Here is a 22,070-nt window from a genome sequence, read left to right as displayed (position 1 = left end):
CTCCCTCCCTGCCCCACTCTCCCTCCCCTGCTCCACTCTCCCTGCCCCTGCTCCACTCCAACTGCCCCTGCTCCACTCCACCTGCCCCTGCTCACTCTCCCTGCCCCACTCCACCTGCCCCTGCCACTCCACCTGCCCCTGCTCCCTCTCCCTGCCCTGCTCCACTCCACCTGCCCCTGCCCCACTCTCCCTGCCCCTGCTCCACTCTCCCTCCCTGCCCCTCCACCTGCCCCACTCCACCTGCCCCTGCTCCACTCCCCCTGCCCCTGCTACACTCCCCCTGCCCCTGCTACACTCCACTCCACCTGCCCCTGCTCCACTCCACTCCACCTGCCCCTGCTCCACTCCACCTGCCCCTGCTCCACTCCACCTGCCCCTGCTCCACTCTCCCTGCCCCACTCCACCTGCCCCACTCCACCTGCCCCTGCTCCACTCCCCCTGCCCCTGCTCCACTCCACCCCCCTGCCCCTGCTCCACTCCACTCCACCTGCCCCTGCTCCACTCCACTCCACCTGCCCCTGCTCCACTCCACTCCACCTGCCCCTGCTCCACTCTCCCTGCCCCTGCCCCGCTCCACTCTCCTGCCCCACTCTCCCTGCCCCTGCTCCACTCCACCTGCCCCTGCTCCACTCCACTCCACCTGCCCCTGCTCCACTCTCCCTGCCCCTGCTCCACTCTTCCCTGCCTGCTCCACTCCACCTGCCCCTGCTCCACTCCACTCCACCTGCCCCTGCTCCACTCTCCCTGCCCCTGCTCCACTCTCCCTGCCTCTGCTCCACTCTCCCTGCCCCACTCTCCCTGCCCCTGCTCCACTCTCCCTGCCCCTGCTCCACTCCACCTGCCCCTGCTCCACTCCACCTGCCCCTGCTCCACTCTCCCCGCCCCTGCTCCACTCTACCCGCCCCTGCTCCACTCTCCCTGCCCCTGCTCCACTCTCCCTGCCCCTGCTCCACCTACTACCCGCCCCTGCTCCACTGGCGTTAAGGTGGGGGCCAGGTCTCTGTCCACCGTGGGGAGGTGGCCCTGGCTGTGGGGGGGCGATCGGACATGGGTCCGTGATGAACGGGGCCGTGGTGTTGTTCGTGGAGAAGGTGGAGCAGGTGAACCGGCGGTGGCCGGTATCAGTGTGGTGGGAGGTTCGGGCGATGGCCTCGGTGGGGGGAGCACAGGTGAGGGTGAACAGGTGAGGGTGAACAGGTGGGGGAGAAAGGGGAAGTCAGTGTACAGGATGGTGAGACTGGTGGGAGAGACAGGTGGAGCATGTGTACGGGGGGGGGCAGATAGGTGAGACGGGTGGTGCCATTGAGCAGGGGGAAGCTGGGCTTCAGGTAGGTGAGGGAGGAGAAGAAGAGGAGCTGGGCTTCAGGCAGGTGAGGGAGGAGAAGAGGAGCTGGGCTTCAGGTAGGTGAGGGAGGAGAAGAAGAGGAGCTGGGCTTCAGGTAGGAGAGGGAGGAGAAGAAGAGGAGCTGGTCTTCAGGTAGGTGAGGGAGGAGGAGAAGAAAGGAGCTGGGCTTCAGGTAGGTGAGGAGAGGAGAAGAAGAGGAGCTGGGCTTCAGGTAGGTGAGGGGGGAGAAGAAGAGGAGCTGGGCTTCAGGTAGGTGAGGGAGGAGAGAGAAGAAGGAGCTGGGCTTCAGGTAGGTGAGGAGGAGAAGAAGAGGAGCTGGGCTTCAGGTAGGTGAGGTCAGTACTATACTGTACTGTACACCACAGGCTACTTCTGTAACACACAGGCCGTAGGTTATGACCAGGTCCAGGGCGCCCCCTGCTGTGGGTCGGCTGCGTGACATGTTGTTTAAAATCCAAACTGTGAAGGAGGTTTAAACATTCTCTGGACACTGGGTCCGAGGCGTTGTTGATGTGGGATTAAAATCACCAGTTATTAAAATCCTGTTGTATTTAGCATAAATGATTGATAAAAATTCCGAGAATTGGCTGATAAAAGAGGTGGAGTATTGGGGAGGTCTGTAAACTGTTATGCCTAAAATAGGAGGGCTGCTAAAAACAAAGGCATGATGCTCAAATGATGGAAACGTATTAAAAGAGACTCTCACGTGAAGACATTTGGGTCCTTGTTATTGAAGCGGTTCCACCTCCTTTCCTGCCCCCCCCCCCCCCCCCCCCCCCCCAGCCTCTGTGAGAACAGCATTGCATCAGTGCCATGTCTCAGTGAGGAGAATACCATCGAGGTTTCTGTCTAAAATTAAGTCGTTTACTATAACAGATGTGTTTAGAAGAGAGCGCACGTTCAGCACAGCATCTTTATGTCCGTGCTGAACGTGCGCTCATCCTGTCTTTTCATGGGAACAATAAAAGCACTGTTGCATCTGGGAACAGTCCTGGGATTCTGTCCGTATGAAATGATGGTGTCAATGGAGTGAATGACCTGAGATGTTGATGGCAGACATGGGAGTAGTGGTGGAGGGGCATGTATGGTGCAGCGTGGGGGGGTGAGCGTAGATGTGAGTGTGAGTGGGGGGCAGAGTGGTGGCGTGCATGTGCTTTAACCAATAGTCAGGAGGTGGATGTAGTGCAGGAACGGACAGTCAGGTCAGTGTTCACAGATAGAAGCCGGGACCCCTCATGGTTTGGGTGGAGGCCGTCCCGTTTAAAAAGATGGGGTCTATTTAAAAAGGCAGCAAACTTGTCAACGAAGGGGCTACTGTTGCCCAAGCAGCACCCCTTCAGCCACAGTGGGCGGCTGGTGATGACGTCACCGTAGCGAGGTGGGGAAGCGGGCCCGAGATAATGAGCGCTTCCCCGTGTCCAGCAGACGGTCCACCAGGGAGATGAAGTCCTGCTTCAGAACCTCCGACTGCTGGAATTTGAGGTCGTTGATGCCGGCCTCCAGACCACAGCGTGGAGGCCGAGGGGTGCTGTGCACTCAGCTGCAGGGCCGAGGATGGAACCTCCGCAACACGGGGGGCACCGGGGTGACAGAAGGTCCGGCCGTCGTGCACCGCCACGTGCCTGACCCCTACAGTGATGGCCGCCTATGTCTCAGAAAGGAGTTGACTAGAGGAGTGTGGGTCTCCTTTTGTCCTACAATATTGCACTGGTGCTGAGTGACAGGCAGCTGTAGAGTATTTTAGTTTCTCACACATACTGGAGGCCAGATGCACCGCAGGTGATCAAATACACACCATTACTAATGTGGGCCACCCCGTAGTTTCTCCCTCAAAAACCTTATTGACCTGGCTCCGTATCCACTCTGTCTGTAGAAATCCCTGCAGCTTCTGGGCCTTGCAGCACAGAGAGGCTTGACCAGCAGGTCTTGTAACATTTGATATTTTTCTGTAGGCCGCAATGATTCGACAGTCAGAGAAGCTGGAGTGGATGCTCAAGGCTTTTAGACCCTTTAATAATGTCGCTGGACGGAAGTATGTGGTCACCAGGGGAATCATGGAGGAGAAACAGATAGTCCCGGTCTCAAGGAGCTCCTTAAGGGCCTTTCTCCAGAAGGAGCATGAGTCTCCTCTAGTGGAGAGGGCCCAGAAAAATGTCCTGTGGTGGCCTCCATGAAGTCTCCCTGGTGAATGCAGATTCTGTGAAATCTTGATAACGGTGACTTCAGCAGACCTTTAAAAACATGTTGGGGGGGGGGGTTAGGGTTAGGGGAATGAGAGCTGTACTCCCAGTCTCTCACTACACAGACCACCGTCAGTGTAGCTTTGTATGAGAGATGAGGCGAGAGCACCAAGGCACCGGCCGACGCATGTTAGTCCCCAGTCCCCCTCCCACTTGCTAACATGATCCATATCAGAAAGGAGAGGAGGACAGGGTAGAAGGGCAGATAGGTAGGGGGGGAGGGGTAAGGGGTGGGGGGTGTGGGGGGGGGGGGGGGGGGGGGGGGGCTTCAGCACACAACGATTCCAGGTGTATGATGCAATGATGAGCTGCCAGTTCAGCGTAACGTTTCCTCCTGCATCTTCTCCCGTATCTTGGCCACCAGTCCACTCCTGTGTCACACATGGCAGCTGCTCCGTCTGTTGTCCAACCCACCAGTTTTTCCCGAGGCAGCTCCATCTCATTTCCACATCTTGACACCTCTTCATACAAATCCTGTCCTGTGGTTGTGCGTGCACAGGACGTAACGCCAGGAACTCCTCTGTCACGTTGAGGCTGGAGTCCCCTCTAATGTCGCTGCTCTCATCCACAGCCAGGGAAGATGCCATGAAATCTTTCCCCTTTTTCTCCAGCTGCTCTTTTAGATTGAGGGACAACAATGGTGTTTCTGCTCAGGCTCCCGTTTCAAAAGAGTTGCCTTTTGTCTGGGCAAACTTGCTCACAAACTTTAAGCATGCAGTGTTTGATGAAATCCCCCTCTGGAAATGGCCGGGCTGATTGAGCGATCTCTTCTGCCAGAATCAAACTGGCCTTGACAGCAGCCTCGCTTTGAGATTTGGCTTTTCTGAACAGAGCCTGTCCAGATTTGAGGCCTGGTTTTAATTCCTCAACCTTCTGTAGCTTTTGTTCCATGTCCATATTCTTGTCTTTGTCCGCGTGTTTAGCTTCATGATGCCGTCTCAGATGATATTCTTTCATTACCGCCACCCTTTCTCCCACTCAGAAGACACCCAGGTTTCCCAGCTGCCTCCGTGAACATGTGCTCCCACTCCCACCTTGTTTGAACCCCCGGTTCTCAGTGTCCACTTCCCTTTTGCCATTTTATGGGAATCTGAAAGTTAACTTTTGCTGTTATGCTAATGACTACTGATAAATAATGAAATGAAGCCACCTCCCGCTCAGACGGTCACCGTTGCATTGTGGGAAATGTAGTATTGGCCTGTGTAAAACATCTGCGGCCTGTGGGCCGTTCTAATAATAAATCAATATCATCCCGGGGCCATAGAAAACCCTCGACCTTGACTCTGACATATGAGCTTTAATGATTTCTTTTGACTCCCATTTATTTGTTGTTTGGATATCATCTTTGCTAGTGTGTGTGTGCGTGCACGCTCTATGGAACTGGCATAAAGGATGTTAAAATTAGTCTAAATTAGTCTAAATTAGATAAAAATTCATCCATTCATCATTCTGAACAGGCGGTGTTTGATTAGAAACTCTTTCTGAACTCTGGTGCTCTGAAACATCTCCGCTTCCATTTTCAGCTGTTTTTATTCTCAATAACATCAAATCATCCATCCATCCAAGTCGTGGTCCTGTTGGACCACCAAGGACAAACACTTTCCATTTAGCACGGACAAAAAAACCCAAATCCTGTTTAGCAATGAAGCTGTGGGGAGAGTTTGAGGAGCGTTTCTGAGGAACACGCTGCCATATTGGGTCCAAGCTGCTGGGGTTTTTGTTGTTTCCAGGTGAATCGGTGGGCAGCGGCGTTACCGCCTGTCTCTGCCCCCCCCCTCTCTCCCCGTGGTCGTGGTCACGCCGGGCATCTTTACTGGTCCCGTTTTAAACAGGTTCTGTTGGGAACAGGTGTTCTCCAGAACTGTATTCCAGCTGCTGTGCTGAAGGGCTGTTTTCAGTAGCAATAGAGCCAGAGTGTGCCTGCTCCATATGAACCCCCCCAGGCCGTGCTTTCCTCCTGGCTGAGCCATAATCAGCTCTGGATGGACTGGTTCACGCTTGGACTGAGTCAATTTGATAGCTTGACTGATTCTTACAGTTTTGGATCAAACCCCCATCTGCTGATTCCAGGAGATCTTTAAAGGATCTCAGAGCTTCAGATTTATGAAGCCTGCTCAGCCCGCCGCGCGCTGATGAAACCATTTCATTCCTTCAAAAAAGCAGAACATGAAGCTCCAGAAAAGGTTTTTGGATCAAGTTTCCAGCAGAACGAGGACAAGTGGGTAAAAGCGCCACTTTAAAGCCTCCAGGCCTCAGAAAACATCCACCTTTAGGATGCCTGACTTTAGAGGATCGTCGGTTCGCTCCGAGCACAAGAACAAACATGTTTAACCTCAGTCCAAGAACATCTGACCTGAAATGATCAAAAAGCTTCAGCGTAAAAAGATGGTGGAGAGAAAGCTGCTGGGAGGTTCTCAGAAGAGAAGTGGCATTAAAGCCAGCTGGAAGAGTCCAGCCTGCTTCCTGCTCCTCCAAACAGGCGTCTCCACACCAACACTGAGGAACACGGGCTTCTGTTCTTCCCTTCTTCTCTTCTGACTATTGTGTGTTTGATGAATGCAGCATCCACTCACTGCCCCCCCCCCCCCCCCCCCCCCCACTGCCCCCCCCCTCATTTACACTGCTCCTGGTTTCACAATGCTCCTCAGACAGATGCAACCAGAGACACTGATGCCGTCAGACAATAAACCGGAGTGTTTTTGTGTCCGGTTATTAACATGTTCCATGCTTTTCCTTCTGCAACTTTTTAGTATTTTTTAGATCCTCCTGTAATAAAGAACTAAAGGCTGACTGTTGTCACGTGACCCGTCTCCATCTGTGTCCGATGATGGAACCTGCCTGGAACATCTGTCCACAGAAAAAGCAAAACATCACAGAACTGGTCCAGTTTAGACGACCCAAAATGACAATAAATAATGAAAATGTGTGACGCAGTAGAAAAATGGACGAACTTTCTATTGGTCATTGACAGTTTCACTCATCGTCATCAGAATTCATCAAAAATATTCAAACCAACAAACTACACATCGAACCGCAAGTTTAGAGCTTAAAGGGAGCGACAGGTGAAGATTTAAAGCTCAACGCAGCTGAAGAAGTTCCAAAAGGAGAAATATCATGTGGTGCTTTACCGCCACCCGGTGGACAGGCGTGGAACTACAGACAATAGTTAAACGCGCTCCGACACATTCTGACCTCTGCTGCTCCTCCTGGACTCCAGGCTGCAGAAATGCTGCTGCTTTTACAAGTCTTTCAAATCTGTGAGGCATCATAAATCTTATTTATTTAGCTTGGTTGAATAATGGCGGAGAATGGTGTCCGAGAAGCGTCTTTATTTTAAAGTGAACAAGAACAGTTCGGTCCGCGTTCACAGAGGCGGAGAGACCTCGAGAGAGTCCAAAACAAGGAAAACTCTCAAAAGTAGTCAAGCCACAGAAGTCAGGGTTTGCGATGAGGACGAAAACACTCGGGAGTTCTGTCCTTAAATCTAACGGGAGATTGAAGAGAGACCGCAGGTGCGTGTGTCTGCGGGGCCACTGTGGCTGATGAGCGGCTCCTCCACGCCCCCTGCAGGTAGACACCAGCAACAACGGTCCCAGAAACTGGGAACCCAACAAACCAGTTTTTCAAAGTATTCCTTTCAGACTAAGCAGGAAGACTGAAGACCGACAAGGTGAGTGGAAACGAAGAGTATTGAATTGAAAAGAATTGACATTTTGTGTTTGGAGATAAAATCAAGATTTGATTCAACTAGACTTCATATTTAGTTTTATCACAAAACATCATTATACATTATAAATGAATGGGTCTTATTTAACTTTCTTATAGTCTGGCTTTAGTTATAGTTGAATAGTCTTTTTAAGTGAAGTTTAGTTTATATTTTCTGCTCTTTGCTACTGATCCTAAAAGAACTTTAAACCCTCCCAGAACGCTTTAATGGTAGTAATATATATACCATGAAGCTGTTGATTAGGTTTTAAAAGTTAAAGTGAAAGTATTCTGTTCAGACGAAGCAGGAAGAGCGACAAGGTGAGTGTAAGGTGAGTATTATGCTGTTAACCTTGTAGAGAGTCTTAACAGGTATTAACAACATTTTAAAAACTTTTTTGTGACAGGTGAAAAGCTCTTAGAGTTATTAGAGCTGTTCAACAGTCCAGGTCACAGCTGGATATTTTGGTATTACCTGTCAAACAACATCTAATCGTTGGCAAGTAGCATCTCTCAGCCGGACCAATTTAAGACAATAAACTAAATCACTAAATCCACACAGGATCACAGGACACCAACAGGATTTTGGGTTCTGTTGCACGTTTTCTCACAGTGGTTTATTGTTCTATGTTGTGGAACCACTGTGAAATAATTGAAGAGGGGAACAAAGGAGGGAAGTTAAAAAGTCCTGACTAGTATGTTTATGTAGCACCAGATAATTTAGTGGCTGAGCTGAAGACAGTCCTTTCACCATGTTGGCCTGTGGAAAACCAGTGTTGTCGGCCCGATGGACCAGCGTCCCCGTCGTTGCCGGACCACCGTTGGCCACCAGTTGGGTTTTGGGATCAAAGTGGGGGCGTTTCCTGTATCCGGTTCTCCTCACGGATCCATGACTACAACATGTTGCTGCAAGTGCAGAGACGTTTGCTCTGGAAAGAACTTTAGAGCACATTCAGTGCTGCAGGATGAGGGGCTGGAAAAGGTGCCAGTTCTTTTCTCACTGCAGGGAACAGTTAAAAAAAGCAGCTTAAACTCTGAAAACATGAAAATGATACAGAGACATCATTGATTTATTGATTCAGTTGTTATCCAGAATGGATTAGAAATGTTCCTGTTTGATAAAAATGCAGTGAATTGGGATTATTGAACTACAACCTCTACAGATTATTTACCTTCATCACAGTCTCATCACTATTTCTGATGTTTCCTCAGGATGGACGAGGACAGAGCAGAGTCCACAGTGCCCAGCTGGGTGTCCCTGAAGAGTGACCAGTCCAAAGGTGTTATAGTAACCTTCAGAAGTTCAGAGGAAATGTAAGAAAACTAAAGCGTGATGATGTGTTTGTGTGGCAGCTGTTAGTCACATTAACAGCAGCAGGTTGTGAGTTTATTATTGGAGATGTTTAACACTTAAACCTCAGACAGTCATATAGTTACAGACTTAATGTGAATATTGTTGATTAGAAACAAGAATCATGTTTAAACTGAAAGATGAATTCAGACATAAATGCTGGAACAATATTGAGTCTTGATCAGGTTCTTTCATCCTATAAATCAAAGGACTAATAGAGATGTGTTTCATAGTGAGAGGGGGGAGCACATCCTATCAAACTGGGACCAGGCAGCTCCACCAGGAGAGTCCTCTTGTTCACAATCTGGAAGCAGATCTGGAGATGCTGAAATGAAGCCCAAACAAAGTAAAACTGTTCAATATGAGATTTAATTTGTGATGTCATGAATTTGTAGTTGTGTTGATGATTTATTATAGATGGAAATCATTGGTTTACTTATGTTCAGGAAGTGATCTGCAGGAGGTGATAGAAGGTCATAAGATGAGTCTGAAGAGAAGATGTGAACATGTGACTGAAGGAACTCATGAAGCAGGAAGTGGAACCCTGCTGAACAAGATCTACACTGAGCTCTACATCACTGAGGGACAAAGTGAGGAGGTGGACACACAACATGAGGTGAGACAGCTTGAGAGAACCTCCAAGAAGAACATCCAGGACACTCCAATCAAGTGCCAGGACATCTTCAAAGTCTTATCTGAGCAACAGAGACACATCAGAGTGGTTCTGACCAACGGTGTCGCCGGCGTTGGAAAAACCTTCTCAGTGCAGAAGTTCAGTCTGGACTGGGCAGAAGGTTTGGAGAACCAAGACATCAGTCTGGTGCTTCCGCTCTCATGCAGGGAGCTGAACTTGATCAGAGATGAGCAGCACAGTCTTCTCTCACTGCTTCATGTTTTCCATCCAACATTACAGAAGATCAGAGCAGAAGATCTGACTGTCTGGAAACTTCTGTTCATCTTTGATGGCCTGGATGAAAGCAGATTTTCACTGGGTTTCAACAAGCATCAGGTCATCTCTGATGTCACACAAGTATCGTCCGTTGGCGTGCTCCTGGTGAACCTCATCCAGGGGAACCTGCTTCCCTCAGCTCTCATCTGGATCACCTCCAGACCTGCAGCAGCCCATCAGATTCCTCCCTCGTGTGTTGACAGGATCACAGAAGTACGAGGCTTCACTGACTCCCAGAAGGAGGAGTACTTCAGGAGGAGGTTCAGTGATGAAGATCTGTCCAAGAGAATCATCTCACACATCAAGGCCTCCAGGAGCCTCCACATCATGTGTCTGATCCCAGTTTTCTGCTGGATCACTGCTATAGTTCTGGAGGACATGATGACCAGAGACCAGAGAGGAGAGCTGCCCAAAACCCTGACTGACCTCTACTCACACTTCCTGAGGGTTCAGATGAAGAGGAAGAAGCAGAAGTATGGAGGAAAGCAGAGACCAGAGGAACTGACTGAGGCTGATAAAGAACTCCTTCTGAAGTTGGGTCGGCTGGCGTTTGAACATCTGGAGAAAGGAAACATCATGTTCTACTCAGAAGACCTGGAGCAATGTGGACTGGACGTCTCCGAGGTGTCGGTGTACTCAGGAGTTTGTACAGAGATCTTCAAGAGAGAGAGTGTGATCTTCCAGAAATCAGTCTACTGCTTTGTTCATCTGAGCGTTCAGGAGTTTCTGGCTGCCGTCTACATGTTCCACCGTTACACCAGGAAAGACAGAGCGGTTATAAATCAGTTCCTAAAATATTCTGAACCAGTCACATCTCTTGATGACTTCCTCAGGAGAGCACTAATGAAATCTCTCAAAAGTGAAAATGGCCACCTGGACTTGTTTGTTCGCTTCCTTCATGGTCTCTCTCTGGAGTCCAATCAGAGGATCTTGGGTGGACTGTTGGATCAGAGGAACAGCCACCCAGAAACCATCCAGAAGGTCCTCAACAACCTGAAGGAGATGAACAGTTATAAAGTCTCCCCAGACAGAAGCATCAACATCTTCCACTGTCTGATGGAGATGAAGGATCAGTCAGTCCATCAGGAGATCCAAGAGTTCCTGAAGTCAGAGAAGAAATCAAAGAGGAGACTGTCAGAGATCCACTGTTCAGCTCTGGCCTACCTGCTGCAGATGTCAGAGGAGGTTCTGGATGAGCTGAACCTGCGGCAGTACAACACCTCAAGGAGGGACGACGTCGCCTGATTCCAGCTGTGAGGAACTGCAGGAAGGCCGAGTAAGTAAAGATTTTTGGGGCCGGACATCGGCGTTTAAATCAAGCGAGTGGATCATGTCAGGTAGCAATACCCCCTCCAGTGGTCATTCCTTCAATTCTTTATCTCCATTGCAGCGTCCATAAATTAAAAACAACAACAATTCATCCAGAAATGTTCAACACTGGCTGGATATAAGTTCAAAGGTCAATCCAGACAAACCAACATACGGCAGGAATAATAGGAGCCACAAGTTAACTGACTATCATGAAATTACTGTCATGTCATTAAATAACTTTTGTTTGTTTGTATACATCGTATTCAAACGACAGAAAAACACATTTTAACTAATGACACGTGACTATTTTGCTTCACTTGTTCAACGTAAAAACAGCCGCCTCGTTGGTTTAAATGGGTGTTTTAGGTCTTTGTGGCGGTTCCGTTTGGAGCCTTTATGTGACCCACAAAGTTGTTTGAGCCTTTCCACACCCGTTAGGTGGCAACTTCATCACTAGCAACAAAAGGTGCAGTGAAAATGATTTGAAGGGAAACAGGCAGATATAACAGAAGCTGAGGGCAATCGATGCAACCAGAGACTCTGATGTCATCGATCGGATCGCTGAATTAAGACTTGACGCACCATCGTACAAATTGGATGAAATGCAAAATATCCAAAGAGCCGATAGACAGATAAAAAGATGCACGTTTCTTTAAACCATTTGCTACAATCATTTTAAATATTGAGTAATTATGAGCTGTTCTAAAATAAGACAAATGTTAAGGATAATTCAGTTGCATTTCAGATCTGATGGTCGTTCAAACTGTTGCTCTACGGTGTTGAATTTAGCTTTTCCAGGAAATGAGCTACATTTGTGTTGAGGTAGATTCTCAGATAAGTTGATGAGAAATCCCAAAGTTTGACTCACTATTTTTGTTTCATGCACAACAGACTGCCTGGTCGTTTTCTTTCAACGAGTCATTGGGAAGTTGTGGCCTCAGCAATGACGTCAAACCCTTCTCATCTACGGGAGCTGAGCTTAAGCTGGAACAAAAGCCTGACAGATGCTGGAGTAAAGTTACTGTCTTCTGCAATGATGCATCCAAACTGCAGACTGGAGACGCTCAGGTCAGGAGGCCTCTGTTGGTCTTTTCTAAATTTCTTTACATTTTCTGCTTTTCTCTTCATTTTCAGATTTAGAAATGTGTTTTTATTTGCCCCATTTATTCCTTTTCCAGGCTGTGGTGCTGCAGTTTATCAGAGATCAGCTGTGGCTCTCTGGCCTCGGCGCTGAGGTCCAATCCCTCCCATCTGAGGGTTCTGGACCTGAGTCAGAACCAGCTGGAGGATTCAGCAGTGAAGCTGCTCTGTGGTGCTCTCCAGGATCCTCTCTGTGAGCTGGAGACTCTCAGGTCAGTCAGAGATGATCCAGTACTTTCCCAGGTGTAACTAGTTAGACAATAACTGTTTACATGTTTGATCTTTGTTATAAACGTAGTGTTACAGTTCTCAGAAAAAAGACCACACAGGACAGATTTGCAGTATTAAATTGGTTGTGGAAATCTGTCCCATGTGAGGATGGTCATCAATGACTAGAAAGGAAGTATCAGTTGTAGATTTGTCTTGTTTTATTTTAGGCTGGCCACAAAACCGCCCAAACATTCAGACCAATCAAAAATGGTTCTTCCTGTCTTTTAAAGATCAGAAGGAAAACTAGCAAACCCCAAAAAGAAAGCTGCTGCAGTGTGCCATGCCCCTTCTCTCCTGAGAAAAGCCATCCCAAAAAAGAGAAAAGCCCAAGTGTGAAGTGAGCACCCTGTTAAACCTTGGTGCCGAAAGCCTGCAGTCATTCTCATCTTAGGTGGCTTCATTCCAGCCAGAAGCCCAAACCTGCCTCCCTCTTAAAGGGGCAGCAGGTCAGTCCAACCACAGAAACCTTCATGAAGATCTGAAGCTTTCAGCATCCACAATTGTTGCACCTCACTTCCATTGGAGTCCAAATCAGAAGTCAACAAGTTGATTCTGCACCGATTCTACACAATGCAACCATTTTAAAAAGGTTTCCATCCATAAGTTTTCACACATTTTTATATAAATCTGTTTGTTCATCGCCTCCTTCTGTTGTAATGGTCATTAAAGAAAATGACCTTATTGGAGTTTTTCTCCTCACAAATATGACTTTCTATGAACGATGCAATAAATGCAGCTTGCAATCTAAGACAATATGGAAGTATGTGTATATAATAGTAGTGGAAGGAGCTCATAAAATAATACATTTGCTCTTCTCATCGAATCTCTCTATGTTATTAAAGAAAAACCTGCTCTTAGTCAACAACATCTAAGACATCAACCAAAAATCCTAATTTTCTACAATCTAATATAAAACAGTAGAGAAGACTCTTTCTGCAGAGACACTGGTGGCAGGAATGCAGAAGTATCACCTGCTCAACTTGGAAGGTGGAGCAGAAACCACCAGCTGAGAAGGTCCTCAGCGAGAGGAAGTGGTGGAGAACCATGAAACTTGCTAAGCGCCACCTCAGCTCCAGAGACGGGCTGAGCTGGAGCTGTGGCACCAGGTATCGCCCAGAAGAGCCTCCAACAAACAAGCTCTTCTCTTGGGAGGAGAGGGCTTTGAATCTCAGCTCAGTGTGCTTGTCTCTAGTAGGTGGCAGCTGCACCTTTTCCTGAGGTCCTTGTTGATGCCCTGAGGGGAATTGATGCTCCTGCAATGTTTTCTGGCAGCACTGAGCTTGCAGTGGGGCAATCAAACACACTGTGGGGGGGCTCTCTTTCCTTCTCTCATCTGGAGAACAAGTGACACCAGCTGCCAATCATTGTTGGAGAAATGTGCAGTCAGGGGAACGATGCGTCCAGACTATAGCCACCCTTCCAGCATCCAGCAGTGTCTAAAACCTTTGATTTGGTTTCACCAGAGAGTGTAGGGATTGCAGGGTCGCTGCAGCATCGCCCACAAGCTGTCAGGAGTGGGTCGCTTTGTCCCAACTCCTGACAAGAGTTGAGTGCTATTGAGAAATGTGGTCTCACAAACTTGGAAGGTATTTTGACCCACACACACTTTACATACGCTGTAGATCTGGTCCAACAGCACTGTATATGAAAAAGATTTGGGTTGGGACTCGGAGCGCAGTTGACGGGACGGACACTCCCGACGCTCGAGATTTGTGTTTTTGTGTGGGTTGGAAAAGTGCCAGAGTGAACGTGAATTAAAAGGCTCTTTGTCCTTGGGAATTAACCCCCAGAGTGGAACCGGATCAAAGACGTTTGATCTAGAAGCTTGTTTCACTGAGGCATTGAGTTGACCGTTGGAGTCATTCACATTCAATCTCACTTGGGAGCATAGTTAAAGATGGAACTGGAGTGTGGTAAAGTGTGTTGGGATCAGGGAGAATGTTCTCCCTATCCTCGGTCTGTGGAAGAACAGTGGAAGTGGACTCTTGATCAGGTGGTGAGTGGCATGAAAGAACAGGACAGGGAAAGAGAATTGGATGCAATAAAAAAGTTGTGGAAGGAAGCTCAGAAGCAGAAGATACTTCCCTCTCCAGAGGTGAAGGTTAATTTAGCTGAAGCATTGTGTAAGTGGGAGTCAGAAATTCACACCATATTACAGGATCATCTTGATAATCCAAAATTAGGGTTTATAGCAGGAAAATCATGGCAAAAACAGGGTAAGGAGTTAGAAGATAAGCGTCGAAGGATACATGTTGTGGCTGTGACATGTGCAGCGGTGCACTATTGCAGATCTAGGGGGTTCACACGAGTGCCTAATGTAGAGAAGCCTCCATTAGAAGATCCAAACCAGACACTGACACTTAACACCACTTTTTACCCATCATTACCTACTACCTCTTCCCCACCCCCATATCAATTGCCAGTTTTGACTATTAACAGTGGTTAGTTAGATGTGGACAAGGATGAAGAACTGCAGGAGTTACGTGAGACAGTGGGTGAACTTTGGAGACAGGTTAGAGTTAGGTTCAAACGACCTGAAACACGAGAAAAACAAATTAGGCGAAGACAACAGTTTTGAATTTTACTTGCAAGGAGAACGGAGAGATGTGCTCAGTTCCAGATCTCCAACACGTTCTGAGGCACACCTCCCCCCATCCTTCTTTTATTGGAATTAGGAGGTTCCTAGTTACAGAAGTCAAATGTGTCTAAGGGAGGGGAAAACACAAGATAGCAGGTCCCAAACAAAGCAAAAGACTGTGAGTCATAATGGTGAGATTATACGTAGGTCTCCACTGATTTGATTAGCTTAGCTCGCACACAGCACATTCTTCCATATCAGACAGATTAAAGAACACCTCCTGGGTCAGGCCCTGACCCTAACCCAGCTCCTGGGTCATTGTCAGGCCCTAACCCAGCTCCTGGGTCATTGTCAGGCCCTGACCCTAACCCAGCTCCTGGGTCATTGTCAGGCCCTGACCCTAACCCACCTCCTGGGTCAGGCCCTGACCCTAACCCAGCTCCTGGGTCATTGTCAGGCCCTGCAGCTCTATCTCCAGTCAATGTCACTTCTCCACAGCAGCTGCATTTCTGTCGCCCTTGACCAGAGAAGTTCCAGCTGACATATCAAGCATCATGAACATTAAGCATTAGCAAATAATAAGAAACATTAAGTAATGAGAGACAATATAACAAGAATAAGGAATATAACAAGGTAAAAGCAAGTAAGAGATAACTTTAATATAATGGATCTAACACACTTCCTTTCCAGTCTTGGCACTTTCTGCTTGAGGGTCCTGATGTGTGAATTCTACCAGGGGCCACACCTCCTCTGATTTACTATTTTCTTTTTCACAGAAAAATTGTGATCAATGATTACTTAAAAAAAATTATGGCAACAAAGTGACACGTAATATAATTGAGTAGATTTTAATAACTGCAACTTTTAGTAAAAAGTATTGAATAAATTATCTACATTTAAACTAAAACAAGTGCAGGTTAATGAATGCAATAGTTAAAATGTGTTGGATTTATTAATAGTAGCCAAAAAGATGAGTTATATACCCAGGAAATATTAAGCAAATACAAATCACTTTCAAAAGGAAAATTGATTTATGTTTACTAATTATCTGAATAAAAGTAATTAAGATTTACTAAATATTTGGGGAAAGATGATTAACTGATTATTTAGCTGAAACTGATTTATATTCATCAGTTATCTCAGCAAAAATTGAAAGAAAAGTATTAAATATCTTGACAGAAATAATTGAGATCCACTCAATAAAATAAATTATATCTACTTATATTTCAGCAAATTGTTCCTAAACTCAACACATTTGCACCGTTATTGTTATACATCTATAACTAAATAAATTGTTTAAATTCAACTTAGAGTTGCAATCACAGGACTTCAAATCCATTCAATAATACTGAATGTCACTTTGTTGCCATATTTTCTTTACGTATTATCCACTCAGTATCGTGCAGTCTTGCTACTACAGAGTAACCCAGTTGGTTAACAGATCACCAAGCATAAAAGAACAGCAGGTAAACATTTATTTCAGAACTGTGTCTATAACCATTTTTTACATCTTCACTGCTTGCTAAAATTAAAGTCACATGAGCGATCCCATTATTCATTTGTGCAATTATAAATTCCTCAGTGAAAAACCTGGAACATTGGACAGTGTAATCACATGGTACAAGAACAGCTGCCTGTAACAATATAAAGTCCTTATATATAAAGTATATAAGCTCCACCTGCAGCACTGAAACTTACGTATTTAACAATGCCTATAAAGCAACCATGTGACTGTTTATTCTTATTGTTTATTCTTTTTGTCGGAGACGGGTTTGTGCCAATGCCAGAGGGACTTCAGGGTCTCAGCTTTGGACTTGGCTCCACACCTGGAACCACCGCCACTGAGATCAAGTGCGCCACTAACTCAGAAATTGACAAAGGTCACACTTTGTATAAAACATGAAGGGTTTTATGTCTTCTCAGAGTGCTCCCCTCCCTGATCTTGCCAACAGTCGACCCCCCCCCCCCACGGTGGTCCCTGTGCTGAAACCACTATTTTTTTCCCCCCAATATGGATGAGTCACGCTGTCAAATTTGAATTTAGTCTCTTTTACGTCTTTTCAGAGTCATCCAGCTGCCACACCTATGGAGCTGACAGACTTTTACATATTTACTTGGATGAGTGCTAATTCTGTTCTGTGATTGTCTTCTCAGACCCCCCTAACCCCTCTAACCCTAACCCCCCGTCCCCCACCGCTATTGCTCATGTACAAAAGGTCAACCGCAACAATCCACACACCGTCCTCTGGCCTTGGGCTACTCTATTACGTTGAAGCCTATTTGAGAAACACCCAAAACACGAGGACATGTTTTATCTTTTAAAACTAAAATCCTTGTTTAAAAAAACCAACACACTTTTCTCCTTTTCCAGATTTATGCTCGTCTTGCCATTCCAGACAAGCGGTCCAGGACGGCGGCTCTTCACACGCCCATTCCATGAATGTTAAGAATCCATTTCATCATAAACAGACTCCTGTCACCCCCCCCATGTGGCCGAGTGATGACCCGTTTTCCCCAACACTCTCTCCTCCATCCAAGGTGACATACGTATTCTGCTCCAACTCCATTAAAATTTTGGATTCTTGTTTCCTACAACTTTGACAGTTCTCTATTCTGTCTGATTCAGAAAGTACAGACGCCTCCACAGCCTCAAATTCCTGCCCAACCCTCCTGCTCCCACCATCCAAAAATCTAATTGTAACATGTATTTGTTACATGTTTTGATGCATTTTTATGATTTCTAAAACATATTATGTCCGAATTTTGGGGGGCTTGGAACGGATTAGGGCAGGCATGGGCAAACTAAGGCCCGGGGGCCACACGCGGCCCGTTAAACGTTTTAATCCGGCCCGCCAAACTTGAAAAATTAAATGAATAAACCTTGTTAATGTTAAATTTTCACTGCAATTCTGGTGTTTTCCCACTAGAAAAAAGACAGTCAGGAGGAGAGTGATGGTGATATCCTGAAGGATAACAGAACTTTCAGTGCTTTAAAATAGAAATGGTTATTAATTTTTTTTAAAAAGGCACATTTTATTCATTTGATTTTAAATGTTTTAAGACTCATTCCAAAGTCAGATATTTTGTTGTAATGCTTCTCTTCATTTTCATTTGAAATTAAAGCACATGTTTTCTCCATATCCCAAGATGTGTATTTTTTCTCCAATGAGGTGAGGTTACCAAAGCACTCCATCCATCCATCTGCTCCTGGTCCGGCCCCTTTGTCAAATGTTAGAACCCATTGTGGCCCACGAATCAAAATGTTTGCCCACCCCTGCATTAGCTCCTCCCGCTGCTGCCTCCAACGTCTCACCATACATTCATTAACGCTAAGCTTGCGTGCAGCAGCGCGGTTTCCTTCCTGGCTAGCTAGATCAATGGCCTTCAACTTAAAACCTGCATCATACGAACTTCTTCGTGTGGGTTCCATGATGAAGGGGCGAGGATTTGAAAACAATTAACAGTTGGTAATTTGTCGTCCGTGTTCTATCTGCTAAAGAAAAAGTAGCGTTTTCTTCTTTGCGTTGATTTTTCTTAGTTTTGATTCTAGTTCCGATTAGAGCGCCCCTAGCGGTGGAAGAAAAATCCATAAATAAGCCGCACCATAGAATAAGCCGCAGTGTTTAAAGTTTAGGAAAAAAGTAGCGGCTTATAGTCCGGAAAATACGGTAACTTGGAGTCGGTGTGCAACTACGCTAAAACAATGTGGGACTCCGGAGCATTCTCTGGTCCCCTCCCCAATCTGGCCAGCGAGGAGATGTTTAGCCGCATGTCGTCGCTCCGTCGCTGGCTGTCACGGTGGTGCCCCGAAAACCAGGTGGCCTTTGTAGACAGTTGGAGCACTTTTTGGGGAAAACCTGGTCTGATTAGGAGAGACGGTGTCCATCCCACTATCATAGAGGGCCATAAAACAGCTATTCTGCAAGCTCCGAAACCAGACTACAAAGCAAATGATGTCCTTTTTAGGACTAATTATTGTTGCACCTGGGGGCCAAATTATGCTGAAATTACAGCACCGTTGCAAAGACTGATGTATGATAACTTAAAAATGACTTCTCCACTAAATTGGACTGAAAATGCAGAAACGGCCTTCTGTGACATGAAGCAAGCCTTGGTGTGGAGCACAGCTTTAGCTTTGCCAGATTACAGCAAACCTTTGGTTCAGATGGTTGATGGCACAGGACATTTGATGACCTCAGTCTGAGCTCAACAGTGGAGCTCAAATGAAGCCAATAGCATATTTCTCCTCTAAACTTGACTCTGTAGCACAGGGGTCACCAACCTTTCTGAGACGGAGAGCTACTTCCTGGGTCCTGAATCATGTGAAGGGCTACCAGTTTGATACACACTTCTGAAATAGCCAATTTGCTCAATTTACCTTTAACTAAATGTCATTATTAATAGTTAATGATATTCATCTCTGCAAAGACACTGATCATGTTAATGATTTCTCACAATCAATATCAACAATGATTTAACAAGATCGGGAACAGATGAATATCAATATGCAACACTTTATTTCTATATTTTGTCTTAGTGCAAGTGTTTTTCAAATTGAAATAAATGTTCAAACCATTTTAAAATGATCACTTCTCCAACAGTCCTAGGAAATCACAATGTCCCATTTTTACCAGCCACTGACATTTTTTAACAAATCATGAATTACTTTGCACCACGTTTGTACAAATAATAAATCACGTAAAATACAAAAATAAACTTTCAGATTTTAAAATAAATCTGAATACGTTTTGAACTTCAGATTTTTTCACATGAACATTTTAACCTAAACAATTGTTCCATTTTACAGACACATTTAACAAATTCTGAAGGAGACACCAAATCTGGTGTCCGTTTCTTTGTCCGTTGGGGGGAAGCCTGGCGTTGCTGCGGTTACCAGTGTGTTGTCCTCTGGTGGGGAACTTGACAGTGCAGCTCTGAGTGAGTCTGGCAGATGTGCATCAGGGAGGCGTCTTCTGTGTTGGTTCTTGATGAAGTTCCTGTCAGAAAAGGCTGATTCACAAAGAGAGGTCGAACCCAAAAGGCTTGCAACCTCCATAGCTGCTGTACATACACCACTGTACTTTTCTGTGTCAACAAGGCACCAACAGTTTGGTGCAGCCTGAGAGGCTTTGAGCTGCAGCTCATTTCACAATGTTACAATTTCAATTTGCATCTGTGCAGCATCCAGGCTGAAGGTTGCACTGAACTGCTGAGCAATGCAGGATATGTCCACGTTCATGAAAGGGTTAGAAATGAAGGACACACATGGCTCAAGCTGATCCAGGTCCCAAAACCTGTTCTCAAACTCTTGCCCAAGTCTTTTTATGAGCTGAGAGCACTTTTCTGCGCTTTAGTCCAAAGCCTCACATGCAGAAGCGTTGTCTCTCAGCACCATCTGCACAGAGGGGAAGTGCAGCACCTTTTGTCTTTAGATGCACAGAGAAAATGTTCATCTTGGCTTTAGATGCATTTACAGCACTGATCCTCTCAGCAACAGTCTCACCTTTGCCTTGCAGCTCCCAGTTCAAACTGTTCCGTTTCCCAGTAATGTCCGTTAAAAATGCAAGGTCCAGTGTCCAGCCAGTGTCCTCCAGCAGCGCGGCGTCTTCCCCTCTGGACTGCATGAACTCTTTTATTTCACTCAAAAGGGACAAAAAAGGAAGCAAAATCCGTCCCCTGCTGAGCCATCGGATTTCTGTGTGTAGCAGCAGGTCACCATATTCAGTTGGCAGCTCCACTGGGGAACAATTTGAAAATATCCTGTTGAAATTATTCTAAATTATTCTGATTAAAAATAAAATTGGCACGCTGATTCCAAAATTACAGTCATTTCCCCCCCAGCCCGTCAAGTTTTGAAAGCTTCTCCTCCAGATCAGCTAATTTCCCCTAATGAGCTGGAGTCAGACTGGCCAGCTGATGACAACTGGATCAGCTCCGTTGGTGCCGTCACCATTAAGAGGTGTGTGCAGCCCCCAAAAGGTCAGTACTGTCAATATCCTATAGGGACACTTTGAACCAGAGGGGATCCTATATGTGGCGGGGTGGGGAGAGGTGGAACGTTAACGACAACGCCACCTGGGGAGTTTCACCCCAGGAATTAACCGGAGAACAGGCACGCGCAGATAAGGTTCTGTTCCAGAGGCAGAGACGGGATTGAGGGTTATGCACTACAATTTTATTAAATCCAACTCAACAAAAAATAACTCGGCTGTACAAAGTCAAACAAAAGGGGTGGACAGGGCTGGGGCCCCACCGGCAGGTAAAACTCAATCAGGGGAGATAAACAAACTAACAACACCCGTGGAGGGGGGTGATGAAAACGCCCTCCACCAGGGGTTGGGTCCCCGCCGTGGCCCGCAGCACCTGTCCAAAGAAAAGAGAACAATTACATTTACAATGATAAACAATCAGACGCGACGAGCGCACACGCACACACACACACACCTCACACACACCTCACACACACCTCACACGCACCTCACACACACACACCTCACACACACAGGCAAATAAATGGTGACCAGGTCGTCTAAAAGAACACAACGTCAACCAAGAAACGAAAAGAAACAAACCCTAAAAAAGTAAATATAAATTGATACAATTTACACTGTTAAGAGTCTAAAATTTAGGCAAAAGCTCCGTGGTCGCCTCGGCGGCACCACCACGTCTCAGCGCCGTTTCTCCGAGCCCAGGGGGGCGAGGGGAGAGGGAGAGAGAACAGGAGAGAATCCCGAACCAAAGGACCGAGCCAAAGCAGCAGTGGGTCCAGTAAGCGAGATAGTCCGTGCCGACTGTGTTTGGTGGCGCCCCCACTCCGTGAAGGGTTCCCGCTGGGGCAACGCGACCCACTGACGCCAGGCGGCAGCAAACTGCAGCAAGAACAGCCCCATTAACATTTATCAACCGAGTGGGGGAGTCAGTGACGCGCATCGCTGCGCCTTACCTGCCCAGTGCAACTAGCGCGCGCGCCCTCACGGCAAAGCGTTCTGGACGGAAGGATGGCGGGAGGAAGCACCGACCTTCTTGGCGCTGCCAGACAGCACGCTCGCGCTGTGAAACAGTTTGTTGGTCGAACCGCCCAGTTCAGCCGCAACCCCGCCGTACCGTCGAAGGGGGGAAACAACTAAAGCCAGCTGGAGGCAGTGCCTTATATAAACCTGTTCTCCCCACCCACCAATTAA

General features: G+C 46.8%; 2 long non-coding RNA genes and 1 pseudogene across 5 annotated transcripts; 1 reads left to right on the top strand and 2 right to left on the bottom strand.

The window, feature by feature from the left end:
• The first annotated feature begins 7,203 nt into the window (after window positions 1–7,203).
• The window catches only part of LOC130533401 (NACHT, LRR and PYD domains-containing protein 14-like), a 32,029-nt pseudogene continuing 17,162 nt past the window's right edge, over window positions 7,204–22,070 (top strand).
• LOC130533418 (uncharacterized) lies at window positions 7,977–8,572 on the bottom strand. Its single transcript, XR_008952578.1, has 2 exons — window positions 8,463–8,572; window positions 7,977–8,290 (listed from the first exon to the last, which is right to left on the bottom strand). It is a non-coding gene; the product is annotated as an uncharacterized LOC130533418 (long non-coding RNA).
• LOC130533413 (uncharacterized) lies at window positions 19,384–21,978 on the bottom strand. 4 transcript variants are annotated; one of them, XR_008952571.1, is made up of 4 exons: window positions 21,833–21,978; window positions 21,376–21,758; window positions 20,393–21,344; window positions 19,384–20,315 (listed from the first exon to the last, which is right to left on the bottom strand). It is a non-coding gene; the product is annotated as an uncharacterized LOC130533413 (long non-coding RNA). The 4 variants fall into 4 exon arrangements; XR_008952570.1 differs by having other exon boundaries at window positions 20,393–21,333; window positions 21,391–21,758; XR_008952569.1 differs by having other exon boundaries at window positions 20,393–21,252; window positions 21,498–21,758.

The sequence above is a fragment of the Takifugu flavidus genome, chromosome 11, assembly GCF_003711565.1.
Source record: "Takifugu flavidus isolate HTHZ2018 chromosome 11, ASM371156v2, whole genome shotgun sequence".
NCBI classification, from domain to species: Eukaryota; Metazoa; Chordata; class Actinopteri; order Tetraodontiformes; family Tetraodontidae; genus Takifugu; species Takifugu flavidus.
Note: the sequence above shows the minus strand (reverse complement) of the source record. Positions and strands in the feature narration are given on the sequence as shown.